Source organism: Cebus imitator, unplaced genomic scaffold (assembly GCF_001604975.1).
Source record: "Cebus imitator isolate Cc_AM_T3 unplaced genomic scaffold, Cebus_imitator-1.0 Scaffold153, whole genome shotgun sequence".
NCBI lineage: Eukaryota > Metazoa > Chordata > Mammalia > Primates > Cebidae > Cebus > Cebus imitator.
Genome location: NW_016107468.1, coordinates 2575714 through 2589579, shown reverse-complemented (window position 1 = coordinate 2589579; position 13866 = coordinate 2575714). Strand labels below are relative to the sequence as shown.

The 13866-nt window shown below is 45.5% G+C and overlaps 1 non-coding gene across 1 annotated transcript; it reads left to right on the top strand.

Annotated features, from left to right (window-relative positions):
* Positions 1-13625: 13625 nt before the first annotated feature.
* On the top strand, positions 13626-13732 carry LOC119473388. Its single transcript, XR_005202591.1, has one exon. It is a non-coding gene; the product is annotated as a U6 spliceosomal RNA (small nuclear RNA).
* The last annotated feature ends 134 nt before the right edge of the window (positions 13733-13866 follow it).

The window sequence follows — 13866 nt, the reverse complement described above, 5'->3', positions numbered from 1 at the left end:
TTTGGTAGAGATGGGATGTCCCTATGTTGCCCAGGCTGCTCTTAAACTCCTGGCCTCAAGTAACCCTCCTCCCTCTCAGGGATTACAAGTGTGAGCCACTGCACCCAGCCCATTGACTGCTTCTTGAATATCCCTGTGTTCCCCCACATTTTCCCAGCCCCCTGCAGTTGGATGGGGCCATATGACTATTTCTGGCCATGGCTTATAGGCAAAAGTGATTTATGTTGGTTCTGGGTTGAAGCATTGAAGAGCTGGCTCTTCCCTTGCCAGCGTGACCTGGAAGCCGTCTTCTGGATGTGTAGCAGTAAGATCCAGGTCCCTGGACCCACGAGTCATCAGTTGAAAGCAAACTGCCCTGAGTACTTGCCAGATCTACAGTGAACTTTGCATAGATGAAAAATGAATTTTTACTGTTAAGTCACTGAGGTTTTCAGCCCTCTTTTTTTCTTTCCTTTTTTTGTTTAGAGACAGGCTTTCTGTCTGTCACCCAGTCTGGCGTGCAATAGTATGATCATAGCTCACTGCAGCCTCAAACTCTTGGGCTCAAGCAATCCTCCCATCCCGGCCTCCCAAGTAGACGGGACTATGAGCGCATGCCACTATGCCTAGCTAATTTTTGAATGCCCTGTAGAGGTGGGGTCTTGCTATGTTGCCCAGGCTGATCTTGAACTCCTGGGCTCAAGCGATCTTGCCTCAGCCTCTCAAAGCGCTGGGATTGCAGGCATGGGCCACCATGCTCCATCTTTTGGGATCTTTTCCAACACAGCCTAACCTGTCCTATCCTGACAAAAATCCTTCTCTAAGGCTGGTGAGGCCTGTGGAGCTGGTATGAGGCCAATATCTCTGACTGTAGGTTATTTTAGCTTCTTTACCACAAGCTGATGCATCAGAAAAGTGTCTGGAAGGAGCCACATGGCAAAGCTATGTTTATCTGCTTCAGAACACTTTGGTTCCCCTTGGCTGAAGAATATGACAGTTTTCTCAAGCAGGCAGCCCCTTGGGAGAAAAAAAGTGATTATATGGTGAAATGCCAGAGTCGGTCACAATGCCAGAGAGATTGACAGCAATTCTTAGTACTCCTGGAGTATGTGTCATCCCAAGAAAGCATAAATGTATTACAAGCCTCCCGGGGCAGGATGAAAGCTTCTCTGGTCATCAATAGTATATGCCTCTTGTCAAGCCCTGAGGCAGAGCAGCGGGCCTGGGTGGGAAGCGGATTCATTGTGTGTTCTAGAAGATGAATGATGAAAGAATCTGGGGGTCTGGAGAGGAGAGGACTTGGCGAGGTGGCGGGTGAGGGGTGGGTTACATGACTGGGTCTTTAAAGATTGAAGGGTTGTGACAGGAAAGAGAGCAGATTTGTTCCTGGTGGCCCTGCAGGGCAGAGTCAGACCAGTGGAGGGCACTTATGTGGAGACAGATTCCAGCTCAAGAGAAGGGAGAACGTGCTACTGATGGAGATGCCGGAAGGTGGGTTGTTAGGGCTGAATTGGGGGGTGGTGAGTTCTCTGTCATTGGAAGTGCTTAACTGCCTGTTATCCCAGCACTTTGGGAGGCGGAAGGGGGAGGATCACTTGAAATCACAAGTTTGACGCCAGCCGGGGCAACATAAGGAGACCCCATCTCTACATAAAAAAAAAAAAAAAAAACTAGGAGGGCATGGTGGCACGTGCCTGTAGTCCCAGCTTCTCAGGAGGCTGAGGCAGGAGGATCACTTGAGCTCAGGAGCTAAAGACTGCAGTGAACTATGATGGTGCCATTGCACTCCAGCCTGGGTGAAAAAATGAGACCCTGTCTGTAAAAAAAAATAAGAAATAAAAATAAAGAGCTTAATTATAGGCTGGAAAATCACTTGGCAGAAGGATTGCTGCAGGAAAAGGGAGAAATAAATGATACACAGTCCTGGGTTTAAATACTTGATCTTCCACTTCTGCTTCTTCCACCCTAGGGCCATGTGATTTTGGGCCAGTCAAGTGACCTTTCGGAACTGGTTTCCTTAATTGTGAATAATAAAAGTCCTACTTCCCAGGAGTATGGCAGATATATCGACAAGCTCCACAGTAGAACTTCACATTTTCAGGACACTGATTCTGTGCTGGGCACCATGCTTTGTAAATATCATCTTATCTGACACTTATAATAGTCCCATGAGATAGGTACTATTATTACCCCCATTTAACGCTTGAGAAAACAGATGGCTGGAGTGATTTGTCCAAGGCCACACAGCTAGAAAGTGGTGAAGTTGGGATTGCAATCCAAGTCTTCCTGGCTCTGGAGTCTAAATGCTTAATTATTCAATTTGTTACAGCTCTTCAAGATCAACATAGAAGGTGCATGTATTAGTTTGTTTTCACATTGGTATAAAGAGCTACCTGAGACTGGGTAATTCATGAAGAAAAGAGGTTTAATTGACTTACAGTTCCACAGGCTTTACGGGAGACATGGCTGGGGGGAGGCCTCAGGAAACTTACAGTCATGGCGGAAGGTAAAGGGGAAGTAGGCACATCTTCACCTGGTGACGAGAGAGACAGAGAGAGAGAGAGAGGGAGAGAGAATGCAAAGGGGGAAGTGCCACACACTTCTAAACAACAACAGATTGTGCGAGAACTCACTATCATGAGAAGAGCAAAGAGGAAATCTGCCCCCATGATCCAGTCACCTCCCACCAGGCCCCTCCTCCAACCCTGAAGAGTGTAATTCAACATGAGATTTGGGTGGGGACACAGAGCCAAACCATAATCATGCATGTGTGGTTCCTTTGGGTGCTATAAAGAACCAAGGTTTTATTTAAAGAGGCACATCATTGTATGGGCAATTGGTCTTGCTGAAATTAAGCTTTCTTTTAACACTGTGATTGTAAGCACACTTTAATTGTGATCCAGTCCATTAATACAGTTTGAATTATGTGTCTCTTCCAAATCTCATGTGGAAATGTAATCTGCAATGTTAGAAGTAAAGCCTGATAGGAGGTGTTTGGGTTATGGGGGTGGATTCCTCAAAGCACGGTGCTGTCCTCACCATGGTGAGTGAGTTCTCATGAGATCTGGTCATGGAAAAGTATGTGGCATCTCCCCCTCTCTCTTGCTCCTGCCATGTGACATGGCTACTCCCCTTTGCTTTCCGCCATGAGGAAAAGCTCCCTGAGGCCTCCCCGGAAGTCATGCAGATGCCAGCACCATGCTTCCTATATAGCCCGTAGATCCATGAGCCAATTAAGGGTCTTGATAAATTACCCAGCCTCATGCATTTCTTTTAGGCAATGCAAGAACAGCCTAATGCATCTATCTAATCCATCAAATCCCGTGGAAACTGTGCAGGGAAGTGCCTCACAAACACTTTGATCTACAAAGCAGTACCTATCAGAATTTATTTCAGTAACGAAGCACTGAAGAAGCGTCAACTCTGTTATGGCCTGTAGCGTGCAAGTAGGACTTGAGAGAGGAGAAGCAAAGGCAACCTGCAGTGCAGGTGGAAGCAGCACGGGCTACACGGGATAGAGCTGTGTCCACCCAAAGAGTGACCAAGTCTTAAAGCAGACACCTAGGTGTATATATAAAGTAGACAAGGCTGAGGTGGGCGGATCATGAGATTAGGAGTTTGAGACCATCCTGGCCAACATGGAGAAACCCCGTCTCTACTAAAAATACAAAAATTAGCTGGGTGTGGTGGCATGTGCCTATAGTCCCAGCTACTTGGGAGGCTGAGGCAGGAGAATCGCTTGAACCTGGGAGTCGGAGGTTGCAGTGAGCCGAGATTGCGCCACTGCACTCCAACCTGGAGACAGAGCAAGACTCCCATCTAAAAAAAAAAAAAAAACAAAAAAACGTAGACAAGACTTTTGTAAACCAAGGTAGCTATGAGCCTTTCACTTGCTTAGTAGTGAGACCCATATCAGGAGAGGGAGAGGGAGAGGAAACGGAAGACCAGTAGAGAAAACTGCTTTATAAGAATAATTATTTTAGGCCAGGTGCAGTGGCTCATGCCTGTAATCCCAGTCCTTTGGGAGGCCAAGGCGGGAGGATTGCTTGAACCCAGGAGTTTGAGGGCGCAGTGAGTGAACTATGATTGCACCACTACTGCCCTCCAACTGGGCTACAGAGCAAGATGCAAGACTCTGTCTCAAAAAAGAGAGAATGAATATTTTAGATTTTTAGAGCCCTGGTCTAGAGAAATTAGACTTTAGAAACACACACACAAATAACAAATGCATGATTTTTTTTTTTGGTAGGGGGTATTAATTTGCATTTCCTTCTATAATGAGGTTTTAGACTATCATAGAATTCCCTGAGGCTTCCCAGCCTCCCTCTCTTCTTTCCTTCCTTCTTAGTCTTATGAAAATGCTCAAAGATACACAATGGCAAAGAGAAAAGTATAATGAACCCAGATAGAAAGTTCCTTTCGATATCTTTTCTTTGGCATATTTGAAATAATTGCCTATGAAGTTTAGGAAGATTTCATTTTGTGTAAAGTGAAGAATAAATATATTTTATAAAATTATTCTCAGGAGATATGTACCCATGATAAAACTATAAAGATCTCCTAACCTAATATAAATCAGTAAATCTAGGATAGCAATATTAGAAAGTTTCCTGCTTTACATCTGCATTTAAAAAATCTGCCCTTCATGAGAATTTGAATCTAAGGAAAGACACTAAAAATACTTGTTTAGGCTAATATTTTTGGCCAGTTTATTATGATGGAAGACATAAGATGTACCTGATCAATTATTTCAGTGAAGTATCACAGGGATGGATTTTTTTTCCCCCACTAAGTTGACTGATGCTTTAGCAAAATCAACCTATCAACCTTTTTTTTTCTTTTTAATTGAGACAGGGTCTTGCTCTGTTGGCCAGGCTGGAGCACAGTGGTCCAACTCTGAGACCAACTGATTCTCCCACTTCAGCCTCCTGAGTAGTTGGGACTATAGGTGCATGACACCAGGCCTAGGTAATTTTTTTTTCAGAGACAGGGTCTTGCTGTGTTGCTTAGGCTGGTCTCTAACTCTTGGCCTCAAGGCATCCTCCTGCCTTGGCCTCCCAAAGTGCTGGGATTACAGGTGTGAGCCACCATGCTTGGCCAGAATGAAACCTTTAAAGCATGATTTAGACACAATTTTAGTCCAGTGCTATCTGCACCAGGAAGAGGAAAAAAGACATGTTTGGAGCTGGAGAAGGAATGCTATGACTGGGGTTAGTGGTTATCCATGAGGCTCAGGCGGGGTGACCAGGATAACCTGGCCTTTGAGCCACCATCTCTGATGGACTCCAAAGGCAAAAATAAATTTCTGGAGCTTGGCAGATGGTGATGAAGAGGTGAGCATGACTCATAGTTCAAGCATTAAGTGTTAGAGTGCTGCTTCTGAAGCGCCACTGGAAGGTGGTGTGAGGTGGAAGCTGAGGGGATCAAATCGTTCTATTATGAAGACACATGTACACACGTATGTTCACTGTAGCACTATTCACAATAGCAAAGACATGGTTCAGCCTAAATGCCCATCAGTGATAGACTGGATAAAGAAAATGTGGTACATATATACCATGGAATACTATGCAGCCATAAAAAAGAACGAGCTCATGTCCTTTACAGGGACATGGATGGAGCTGGAGGCCATTCTCCTCAGCAAACTAACACAGGAACAGCAAACCAAATACTGCATATTCTCTTTTATAAGTGGGAGCTAAATGATGAGAACACATGGAGAAAAGAGGGGAACAACACACGCTGGGGACTTTCAGAGGGTGGAGGGTGGGAGGAAGAAGAGAATCACGAAAAATAACTAATGAGTACTAGGCTTAATACCTGGGTGATGAGATGATCTGTACAACAGACCCCCTTAACACAAGTTTCCCTGTGTCACAAACCCATACTTCTACCCCTGAACTTAAAGGTTAAGACTCCCCTACACACACACACGCACCCATACACACAAAGCCCCGCCACAAAGTATTATCAAGAAAGAGAAGGTGGTAAATTGCAGTGGCTCATGCCTGTAATCCCAGCACTTTGGGAGGCCAAGGCAGGCAGATTGCTTGAGGTCAGGAGTTCAAGACCAGCCTGGGGAATGTGGCGCAACCCTGTCTCTACAAAAAATACAAAAATCTGTCAGGTGTGTTGGACAAAGTTTCAGGATGAAGCTAGTGAACCAGGTGAAGGTGTCAGAAATCTGTTCTTGGTGTAGCTGTTCTCATCGTAGGCTAGGGCCACTGCAAACGTGGTGACCCTGAAACAGTGGTGGATTTCACCTGTATGGAGCCATCTGGGGGTATTGCATAGAGCATGACTCTCACATTGCGGACCATTAAAGCCCCTGGAAAGCTTTTAAAGATCCCCACGCCCAGGCCATGTCAAAACAAATCAGAATCTCTGCAGGAGGCACCTGAGCATCAGCGCTTTTAAAGTTCCCCAGGTGATTTCAATGTGCAGCCACGTGAGACAGTGTGGTATAGCAGAAGAGACCGGCCTGAAGGCACCTGTTCCATCCTGCCACTAGCACTTTACAAGTTATGCAATCTTGGATGCATTGCTTAGCTTCTCTGAGCTTCAGTTGTTCAGCTAGAATTTAAAGGGGTTGGACTGGCCAGACGCAGTGGCTCACGCCTGTAATCCCAGCACTTTGGGAGGCTGAGGCGGATGGAACACTTGAGCCCAGGAGTTCAAGACCAGCATGGCCAACATGGTGAAAACTTGTCTGCACTAAAAATACAAAAATTAGCTGGATTTCAGATACTTGGGAGGCTGAGGCAGGAGAAAGGCTTGAACCCGGGAGGTAGAGGTTGCAGTGAGCTGAGATCACGCCACTGCATTCCAGCCTGGGCGGCAGAGAGAGACTCTGTCTCAAAAAAATAAATAAATAAAAATAAATATATAAGTAATAAAGGAGCTGGACTGAACGATCTTGTTGGTGGTTTTAAAAAAATGGCCACAAAACTCTTTAAGAAGTAGGGTTCTGGACTCTGGAACTGCTTGGTCAATAGAAAACAGTAGGCATGTTGCTGTGCTGGCTTCCAGTGTCCGTCATAAGAAACAGACAGCTTCTACTTCCTGCCTTGTGGTACACTTGCTTCTGGAACCCAGCCACCTGACCGAGCAGCCCAGATCACATGGAGAGACCATGCGTGTATAATACCTTCAGATGGTGTCAGTCCCAGCACCTGACCGAGCAGCCCAGATCACATGGAGAGACCTTCAGATGGTGTCAGTCCCAGCTGTTGAGTCATTCTCAGCCTTTGAGCCTTTGTCGCGGATGTCTTAGATAGACGCGGTAGAGCAGAGACACGCTGTCCCCATGGTGTCCTGCCCAAACTCCTCACCCACTGTGTCCAGGAGCAGAGTTAACTTGATGTTTTTCTTTGTGAAGTTTTTGGATGGGTTGTTGTGCAGCAATGACAGATACAGCAATCTTTCGGCTTGTACATTTTGAGAGTAATACAGAGTATTACAGAGTTATAGCACAGGGAGTATTTAAGAGGGTAAACTCTGGAGGCAGATGGTCTAGGTTTAAATCCTGGCATCATTTTTTTCTAGCTGTGTGACTTTAGATAATTACTTACGCTTTATTTCTTTTTTTGGAGAGACATGGTCTCACTCTGTCACCCAGGCTGGAGTGTGGTGGCGTCATCACAGCTCACTGCAAACTCCAAGTCCTGGGCTCAAGGGATCTTCCCACCTCAGTCTCCCAAGTAGCTGGGACTACAGGTGCACATCACCATTCCTGGCTAATTTTTAAATTTTTCTTTTTGTAGAGATGGGGAGGAGCAGGGGTGGGGGCTCTCCCTATGTTGCCCAGGCTGGCCTCAAACAATCTTCCTGCCTCAGCTTCCCAAAGTGGTGGAATTACAGGAGTGAGCCACGGTACCTAGCCCTACTTACCCATTCTAGGTTTCCCTCCCTCCATCTGAAATGGGATAATAATAATGTAAATCACAGGGTTGTTGTGAGGATTAAATAATATTAAGGTGTTAATATTAATGCTTAATATGGACTTCCGGAGTGAGTCTGCAGTGATTCTGAGAAGGATGGTGGTAGAGAAGGTGGCTTAGCCTTGTGTTCTCTGTAGCTTGCAAAATGCTTGGGGGTGGCCCCGGGTGGTGGAGTCTGCTGCATAAACTGAGCATGATACGCATTTGCCTGGCACGCATTCCATTTTGCTAAATACATCCAGAGATACACATTGTTCTTAATGATTCAGCAGGTGTTCAAAGGCACCTTGGGAGTGTGTAGCATGTCTCTGGACCTGTCACTGTCACATTGCTCAGAAATTGGATTCTGCAGAGTGGAAACATGTGGCTTTTGTTGGCAAGGCAACTGGTTCAGAGCAGGGACATTTCCAGGCTGAGAGCGCCTTGTCCATTGGGTTTACAGACCTCGTAAAAACCTGTTTGTGTGTTTTTTTCTTTTCTTTCCTTTTTTCTGAGATGGAGTCTCGTCTTTCGCTCAGGCTGGAGTGCCGTGGTGTGATCTTGGCTCTCTGCAACCTTGCCTCCTGGGTTCCAGCAATTCTCCTGCCGCAGCCTCCCAATTAACTGGTGTTTGTGTTCTTTTTTGGATGCTCTGAGACATGAGGCCACCTCGAGTGGTGAGGGGAGAACGGCTCCAGCTGCACTCCTTTCCTGTACTCCCTGGCTGCTAAAATCAAGCGTCGGCCCCAGAAAGTGTGGGAAATGCCGGACCTGGTGGAGGAGGGAGGTCCCACAGCTCCCAGCACTTCTGACTTTGGCCTTTTTGGCCTCCACATAGATGGAGACCCGGGAGAGGGTTTGTCTGTACTTCTGCTTCTGAGGTCATCAATTTCCATTTAAAAGCCAGAACGGGGCAGGGCTCTGTGGTTCACGCCAGCAATCTCAGCACTGTGGGAGGACAAGGGAAGCAGATTAACTGAGGTCAGGAGTTCAAGACCAGCCTGACCAACATGGTGAAACCCCATCTCCACTAAAAATAGAAAAATTAGCCAGGATTTGTAGTGGACACCTGTGATCCCAGCTCCTTGGGAGGCTGAGGCAGGAGAATCGCCTGAACCCGGGAGGTTGAGGTTGCAGTGAGCCGAGGTTGTGCCACTGCACTCTAGTCGGGTGACACAGTGAGACTGTCCCAAAAGAAAAACAACAAAAAAATCCCCCCAAAATAAAAAACAATCTTTGTCTTTCTGAGCTCAAGTCAGGAGAGACATAGACAAAAAATAAAATGTCTATGCTCAAAAATTGGATTCTGCAAAGTGGAAACATGTGGTGATCGATAAGTGCTGTGTAGAAAATAAGGCAGGGAGGAGAGATGGAAACTTACAGAGTGGGGGACAGTTGGGGTTTTAAATTCCATGGCAGGGAAGACCCTGCTGGGCGGGTGACATTTGGATCAAGACTTGAAAGAGGTGAAGAAGTGAATCACGAAGTTGCCTGGAAGAAAAACCTTCCAGGCAAAAGCTAGCAGCCCGTGTAAATGCCAGGGGAATGCACCTCCTATGTTTGAGAAAATAGTGAGGCAGGTGGAGCTGGCCCGGCACGGCACGGGTGAGGAGGAGGCGGATAGGAATGAGGGAACCGTGGCCTCACAACCAGATGTCTGTCACCTTGTGGGTCATTCCAAGAACTGTGGCTTTTACTCTGAGTGAAATGGGAAGCCCCCGGAAGGTTGAGAGCGGCGAAGGGATAGGATCCCATTGAATTTTTAGAAATTGAATTAAGAAAATTAAAAACAGCTTCATTGAGATGAAAGTGACATAGGGTAAAGGACGCTTACTGTTTCTTTTTTAAGGTGTAGATCTTTTTTAAGCTGTAGATTGAATGGATATGACTTGATGTGCTTGGAGAAAAATTTACACCTGTGGAGCCATGATGCAGTGATGATGACTTGGACCGGGGTGGTTGTAGCGGAGGTGACAAGAACACGAGAGATTTAGGGGTATCTTGAAGCTAGGACCAATGGAATTTTCTGATGGGTTTGGATGTGGGACGTAAAACAAGGGGAGTAAGCAAAGAGATTCCAGCAGAAGGCCTGCAAGGAGGCTTTTACCCTTACACGAGACTGGCAGGCAGCTGGCCGGACAGGTGAGGGCAAAGACATGGAGGCCCGTGTTTGAACTATTAGGTTTGAGGTGCCTATTGGCATCCCAAATGGAATAGGCATTTGGACCTCTGAATCTGAGCTCAGTGTGATCCAGCCTCTGGTCATGCCAGGTTCTATGTCATCTCCTGATATTTCTCTTCTGGATTTATATCCTCCACTGAACCTGTCACTTCCTTTATTGGAGCCATACAGTTCCTCACTACACACATTCTGAGTCATGCAGGCAGTTGTTCGGAGCTCAGGCTCAACTTGGATCAGCTACGTTTCTGTCTCTCGGTGACACATATCTCGACTTGTCCTTCACAAGCCCGTGACAATGCAGGAGCTGTGAGTGAAGTCACTTTCCATGCATGGCTTTGGAGTGGGTAGAGATTTTCAAACTTGGCTGACTTTTGGGAAGAAAAAGCCTAAGGCTGCCTCTAGGTTGTTCTGTCATTATCCTGAAGCCTGTCCCTCTGGTGATTTTCATTTTTCTTCATTTGTAGATTTAAACGAATCTGGGGATAAGTTGTCTGCTGCCCGACACTTCCTGGCTATTGACCACATCGCAAAAGGGTGGAGTAACCACCTGCTCCTTGGTCCTGCAGGTCAAGGCAGCTTCTTGGAAGGTTACTGTTTTTTGTTATTTTTAAAAAATTATTATTTATTTTTTAAAAGTTTTTATCTCTATAGGTTATTGGGGAACAGGTGGTGTTTGGTTACATAAGCTGTTTTGTGGTGATCTGTGAGATTTTGGAGCACCCATCACCTGAGCAGTATACACTGCACCCAATTTGTAGCCTTTCATCCCTCACCCCCATCCCACCCTTTCCCTCTGAGTCCCCAGAGTCCACTGTGTCATTCGTATACCTTTGCATCCTCATAGCTTAGTTCCCACTTATGAGTGAGAACATATGATGTTTGGTTTCCCATTCCTGAGTTACTTCACTTAGAATAATAGTCTCCAGTCCCATCCAGGTTGCTGTGAGTGCCATTCATTCATTCCTTTTTACGGCGGAGTAGTGTTCCATCGTGTATATGTACTACAGTGTCTTCATTCACCCGTTGATTGATGAGCCTTCGGGCTGGTTCCACATTTCTGCAATTGCAAATTGTGCTGCTATCAACATGTGTGTGCAAGTATCTTTTTCATATAATGACTTTTTTTCCTCTGGGTAGATGCCCAGTAGTGGGATTGCTGGATCAAATGGTAGTTCTACTTTTAGTTCTTTAAGGATTCTCCATACTATTTCTGGAAGGTTCTGTTCATCTAGATCAAACTTGTGTCCATTTCCCAACTATGCAGAGATTTGCTTTGTGTTTTGAATATTGGGTTTAAGAAAAAGACTTCATTTTTCTTTCTTTTTTTTTTTTTTGAGACAGGGTCTTGCTTTCTTGTCCAGGTTGAACTGCAGTGGCACAATCATAGCTCAGTGCAACCTAGAACTCCTAGGCTTAAGCAATCCTTCCACTTCAGCCTCCCCAGTAGTTGGGACTACAGGCATGCACCACCATGCCTGGCCAAGGCAAAGACTTCATCTTTAAGGAAGATTGAATAACCAGCACTGGTATATTATTGAGGCCAATAAATGCCTCTTTGGTCCTCTGGGCAAGTGAAGCAGTGCCATCAGCTAGCTAGTCCCACACACCACATGGTGTCCCCAGGGGGGATGTATGCTGGGTATATTATTTCAAATATCTTAGATGCAGAGATCCCAGATGTAATATGAGGCTTCCCAGGAGGTGCCAATTCATTAGAGTGGCTTTTGGTATCCTTTAATTTTGTTTCCCAGCAGATCTCTGTTTGTACTAGAACCAAAATATTTCCAAAAGAAAAGTGATTTATACACCTCCCTTGTTCATGCAGTGGCGATTTTCATTATTCCTTCTCCTTCTAGTCCTTCATCCACTTCTCATCATGTTTACGTTGTTATAAGCCCTTGTGTATATGCATTTGAAGTGATACAATTTTATATTATCATTATTCTTTTTTTTTTTTTTCTTTGAGACAGAGTCTTGCTCTGTCGCCCAGGCCGGAGTGCAGTGGTGTGAGCTCTGCGTACTGCAGCCTCGATCTCCTGGGCTCAGTCGTCCCTCCCACCAGCTGAGACAGCAGGCATGTGCCACCACACCCAGCTGATTTTCATATTTTTGTAGAGGTGGGGTTTCGCCATGTTGCCCATGCTGGTCTCAAGTGATCCGCCTGTCTCCATCTCCCAAATTGTGGGATTATAGGTGTGAGGCACTGCGTCCAGCCTGAAGAGTTTTACTTAATGCTCATAATCACTCTTTAGGTACTGTTATTAGCCACATTTTATAGACGAGGAAATGAGGCATGTGTATACACACAGACACAGACACACACAGACACAGACACACACACACACACACAAATACATAGAAATATACACACACATATATAAATTTATTTTTCTTCTTAGAAATGACATTGGGAAGAACACCTCATGCAGCTTTATGTTTTTTTAATCTTTAAAAATTCCTTAGGATAAAGGGATATTATGGAATTTTAAGATGATCCCTGATGTCCAATAGCGTATGAGTCAACTTGCTTTACCACAGTGTTGTAATACTAGGTAACTCTTAAAATTCTCCTAATGCAGGGGGCCAGGTGCCATGGTTCATGCCTGTAATCCCACCACTTTGGGAGGCTGAGGTGGGTAGATCACTTGAGGCCAGGAGTTGGAGACCAGACTGGCCAGCATGTCTCTACTAAAAATACAAAAAATTGCTGGGCGTGGTGCATACACCTGTAATCCCAGCTGCTTGGGAGGCTGAGACATGAAAATCACTGGAGCCTCGGAGGTGGAGGTTGAAGTGAGCTGAGATTGCACCACTGCACTCCAGCCTGGGTGAGAGAATGAGACGCTGCCTCAAAAAAACAAAAAACAAAACACAATTATCTTAATGTAGTGGGTATAAAATGCCCCCACAGTGTTCGTGCAGGCATTTCTTTGATCACAGCAAAGTCAAACATTTTTTCACATGCTTGTTTACTAATAGCATCTAGTTTTACGTGAATTGCCTTCTCAAGTTCTTTGCCAGTTTACGCAGTAGAGACTTAATTTTTTATTTTAATATCAACATGTGTAAATTCTTTTTTTTTTTAGATGGAGTTTCACTCTTGTTGCCGGGGCTGGAGTACAGTGGCACCATCTCAACTCACTGCAACCTCCACCTCCCTGGTTTAAGCGATTCTCCTGCCTCAGCCTCCTGAGTAGCTGGGATTACAGGCGCCTGCCATCACACCCAGCTAATTTTATATTTTAAGTAGAGACAGCGTTTCACCATGTTGGCCAGGCTGGTCTCAAACTCCTGACCTCAGGTGATCCACCCGCCTCGGCCTCCCAAAGTGTTGGGATTACAGGCGTGAGCCACCGCACCCAGCCCAACATGTGTAAGTTCTTTACATAACACAGATCTTTTTGTTATATTTGCTGTGAACATTTTCCCCAGATAGTTTTCCTTTGATTTTAGCTTTGGAAGCTTTCTCAAGTGGTTGTTTACTTTGATAACATACAAACCATTCATCCTTTACGATTCCTTTCAACGTAAAGTTATCACCTTTTGTGCTATCACATTAGCGGCACATATACTGAAGCTGGAACGAGGCAGTGGAGATTAGCACAGCCCTTGCATGAGGATGACACAGGTTTATAAAGTAATTCATATTTTTTGTAGTGTAAAAATTATGGCCAGGCGCAGTGGCTCACGCCTGTAATCCCAGCACTCTGGGAGGCCAAGGCAGATGGATCACCTGAGGTCAGCAGTTTGAGACCAGCCTGGCCAACATGGTAAAACCCTGTCTCT